Below are 5000 nucleotides of genomic sequence, written 5' to 3'. Positions count from 1 at the left end.
CGGTCGTCTCACGGCACTGCTTAGTAAATGATGCAAGGCCAAATATAGATGATTTATGCGAATGTCCCTATACGTGCTGTAAGACTGGGCACACAACGTGAATCGCACGTCAGCCAGACACTCGAACATGCACCACTCTCGGCCTGCAACGGAGACACACAATACGTAAACATCTGGAATGCGACAATGTCGAGTGCATCCTCTCTGCCACATTGCACCGTCGACACTATGATAACCAGAGCAGTAGGTCCACCTATAAAAGCACAATACCCCACTCCTCCGACAACTACCATTGCTCAGATAAATCAACACCACCAACACACATCCTACACAGAGGGGCACCAAATATCATCCCCCGCCCTCGTGTTATACCACATGAAAAATTGCAGAAGTGAGAAACACACATCCGCCAGCCTCTTGCTACAAGCATCGAACCGACGTGACGTATCTGACGGTGACTCAGGCATCCGTGTACTGCCACCACTATCCACCCCCCCCCCCCTCTCTCTCTGCCCCCTTCCCACACAATACCAAATTTAACCAACTTTATCGCTTAACCTAACTGTGGCTGTACCAGTTTATCGCTTAACCTAACTGTGGCTGTACCAGTTTATCGCTTAACCTAACTGTGGCTGTACCAGTTTATCGCTTAACCTAACTGTGGCTGTACCAGTTTATCGCTTAACCTAACTGTGGCTGTACCAGTTTATCGCTTAACCTAACTGTGGCTGTACCAGTTTATCGCTTAACCTAACTGTGGCTGTACCAGTTTATCGCTTAACCTAACTGTGGCTGTACCAGTTTATCGCTTAACCTAACTGTGGCTGTACCAGTTTATCGCTTAACCTAACTGTGGCTGTACCAGTTTATCGCTTAACCTAACTGTGGCTGTACCAGTTTATCGCTTAACCTAACTGTGGCTGTACCAGTTTATCGCTTAACCTAACTGTGGCTGTACCAGTTTATCGCTTAACCTAACTGTGGCTGTACCAGTTTATCGCTTAACCTAACTGTGGCTGTACCAGTTTATCGCTTAACCTAACTGTGGCTGTACCAGTTTATCGCTTAACCTAACTGTGGCTGTACCAGTTTATCGCTTAACCTAACTGTGGCTGTACCAGTTTATCGCTTAACCTAACTGTGGCTGTACCAGTTTATCGCTTAACCTAACTGTGGCTGTACCAGTTTATCGCTTAACCTAACTGTGGCTGTACCAGATTATCGCTTAACCTAACTGTGGCTGTACCAGATTATCGCTTAACCTAACTGTGGCTGTACCAGATTATCGCTTAACCTAACTGTGGCTGTACCAGATTATCGCTTAACCTAACTGTGGCTGTACCAGATTATCGCTTAACCTAACTCAATTTGTCCCTTAACCTAACTCAATTTGTCCCTTAACCTAACTCAATTTGTCCCTTAACCTAACTCAATTTGTCCCTTAACCTAACTCAATTTGTCCCTTAACCTAACTCAATTTGTCCCTTAACCTAACTCAATTTGTCCCCTTAACCTAACTCAATTTGTCCCTTAACCTAACTCAATTTGTCCCTTAACCTAACTCAATTTGTCCCTTAACCTAACTCAATTTGTCCCTTAACCTAACTCAATTTGTCCCTTAACCTAACTCAATTTGTCCCTTAACCTAACTCAAGTTGTCCCTTAACCTAACTCAAGTTGTCCCTTAACCTAACTCAAGTTGTCCCTTAACCTAACTCAAGTTGTCCCTTAACCTAACTCAAGTTGTCCCTTAACCTAACTCAAGTTGTCCCTTAACCTAACTCAAGTTGTCCCTTAACCTAACTCAAGTTGTCCCTTAACCTAACTCAAGTTGTCCCTTAACCTAACTCAAGTTGTCCCTTAACCTAACTCAAGTTGTCCCTTAACCTAACTCAAGTTGTCCCTTAACCTAACTCAAGTTGTCCCTTAACCTAACTCAAGTTGTCCCTTAACCTAACTCAAGTTGTCCCTTAACCTAACTCAAGTTGTCCCCTTAACCTAACTCAAGTTGTCCCTTAACCTAACTCAAGTTGTCCCTTAACCTAACTCAATTTGTCCCTTAACCTAACCCACGTTGTCAACACGCGATCTAGTGTTGTCCCTTAACCTAACTCAAGTTGTCCCTTAACCTAACTCAAGTTGTCCCTTAACCTAACTCAAGTTGTCCCTTAACCTAACTCAAGTTGTCCCTTAACCTAACTCAAGTTGTCCCTTAACCTAACTCAAGTTGTCCCTTAACCTAACTCAAGTTGTCCCTTAACCTAACTCAAGTTGTCCCTTAACCTAACTCAAGTTGTCCCTTAACCTAACTCAAGTTGTCCCTTAACCTAACTCAAGTTGTCCCTTAACCTAACTCAAGTTGTCCCTTAACCTAACTCAAGTTGTCCCTTAACCTAACTCAAGTTGTCCCTTAACCTAACTCAAGTTGTCCCTTAACCTAACTCAATTTGTCCCTTAACCTAACTCAATTTGTCCCTTAACCTAACTCAATTTGTCCCTTAACCTAACTCAAGTTGTCCCTTAACCTAACTCAATTTGTCCCTTAACCTAACTCAATTTGTCCCTTAACCTAACTCAATTTGTCCCTTAACCTAACTCAATTTGTCCCTTAACCTAACTCAAGTTGTCCCTTAACCTAACTCAAGTTGTCCCTTAACCTAACCCACGTTGTCCCTTAACCTAACCCACGTTGTCCCTTAACCTAACCGACGTTGTCCCTTAACCTAACCGACGTTGTCCCTTAACCTAACCGACGTTGTCCCTTAACCTAACCGACGTTGTCCCTTAACCTAACCGACGTTGTCCCTTAACCTAACCGACGTTGTCCCTTAACCTAACCCACGTTGTCCCTTAACCTAACCCACGTTGTCCCTTAACCTAACCCACGTTGTCCCTTAACCTAACCCACGTTGTCCCTTAACCTAACCCACGTTGTCCCTTAACCTAACCCACGTTGTCCCTTAACCTAACCCACGTTGTCCCTTAACCTAACCCACGTTGTCCCTTAACCTAACCCACGTTGTCCCTTAACCTAACCCACGTTGTCCCTTAACCTAACCCACGTTGTCCCTTAACCTAACCCACGTTGTCCCTTAACCTAACCCACGTTGTCCCTTAACCTAACCCACGTTGTCCCTTAACCTAACCCACGTTGTCCCTTAACCTAACCCACGTTGTCCCTTAACCTAACCCACGTTGTCCCTTAACCTAACCCACGTTGTCCCTTAACCTAACCCACGTTGTCCCTTAACCTAACCCACGTTGTCCCTTAACCTAACCCACGTTGTCCCTTAACCTAACCCACGTTGTCCCTTTGCCTAACATAGTTCACTGCTCGGAATCTCTGGTGTCGTTGTTATCCTCATGTAGATGTCTTGCGAGTGTTGCTTACTTTCCACATATTCCTGCTATCCACTGTCAATTGTACTGCAATAGGACTATATCGCCGACCCCCCCCCCTCCCCCCCCTCTGTCCCCCTCTGTCCCCCTCTTTGTGTCTCTGTCCTCTCAAGCTGGTCGGTCTGGCGTTTGAGTGTTAAATGAGCCTCGCAGCTGTTCAGTTGCATTCAGATGTCGACGCCCTCAGTGTACGTCGTGGTATGGTCTGTGTCCATTGTCCGCTGATGTCGTACGCGTAACCCACACGCTGTACCGATCATCGGTCGTTACGTACAGAGTGAAGTAGTGTGATACGTGTGACCGTACGCTGGCTGTGCCCAACGGTGTCGAATCTCAATTTCCATATGTTGTGCTTGATGCTACTTGTCTCGTCTCCCAATAACAGCTAGGTTGCACTGTGGTACGCCGTAGAGGCGTGTGGGAGGAACGTACGAACGCATTGTATGTCACCCTGGGTCGCTGGGGGTGGTGGTGCGGTGAGTCAGGTCAGGTCAGGTCAGCGTGAGCCGTCTGATGTAGTGACGCGTGTATTCCGACTTTGTCGTATTGCCTCACACAAAGTGCTACCCTGGTGGACCGCGTTCCATATCTGGGACATGCCGCAGATGCCGGTTGACAGTGGATCGCGGAAGGTACATCGCATACGTGCGCGGGCCACCTTCCACGTGTTCTCTTCTGCACATGTCGCAGTGTGTATGTGGTCTGATGTAGCGTGTCGTGACACATGACATCCTGGCATGCAAGAATTGTTGAATTCGCAAATGTAGGTGGACATCTACGTTTACTGCCCAAGATACGCAAATGAACTGGAAATCCGTTGTTGAGCGGTTGTTCACGCTGGAGGTGAATCTGTGATGGCGACGATCGGTACAGCTATTAACCGGTTGTTTCAGCGGTACCCGCCACATCCACACGCGTGACTAGGCCCATGTGGGTATGAAGCGATACGCGGCGGTGGCTTGGTGGGACTGTTCCCGGCCGGTGAAGGGGGGCCGCCCGGCGTGTTGGCCGCGCGCTGCGTGGGCGCACGCGCAACAGGCGGCTGGTGGGGGGCGCCGAGTGGCAGGAGCGCCAGCCGACGGGCCCGGCAGGCGGCGCAGCTACGCTGCGGCGCACCCTGCACGCGGCGCCTGGCGGCCAAAGTTGGTTCAGCCGAGCCCGGTGCGAAGCGCGGTGGACATCTGCAGTGTGCTGGTCTGATTGAGGACTGTGTGCGTTGAGGATGCGCCGCCGCCTGGCACTCGGCGCCGCGACGCCGTCTGCTGCTCGGTCGCCCCAGCGGTTCTCGCAGGTGGTTTGTATCGCAGTTGTGCGGACGTGTTGGCGCGTGCGCTGTGCTGGGAGAGTTCGCTTCTGCACCCAAGTGGGGCTTTGCCCTTGTGTGGCGCTGGCGTTGGAGCTGCCGGTCACCATAGGTGGCGCGTGTTGTCTCCCGCCGGCAATGCCACGACAGCACGCTCCCGGGCCTCTGTCGGCAGCGGCAAGCTCAGTTGGGAGCAAGGGTGTTCGCACTAAAACCGTCTACTCGCCTAACTCCGGGCGATTGCGCCTCTCTCGAAACCGACCAAGTACCTAGGACGGCGCTGCGCGCCGCCGGGACC

The sequence above is a fragment of the Schistocerca gregaria genome, unplaced genomic scaffold (assembly GCF_023897955.1).
Source record: "Schistocerca gregaria isolate iqSchGreg1 unplaced genomic scaffold, iqSchGreg1.2 ptg000638l, whole genome shotgun sequence".
Lineage (NCBI taxonomy): Eukaryota > Metazoa > Arthropoda > Insecta > Orthoptera > Acrididae > Schistocerca > Schistocerca gregaria.
Note: the sequence above shows the minus strand (reverse complement) of the source record.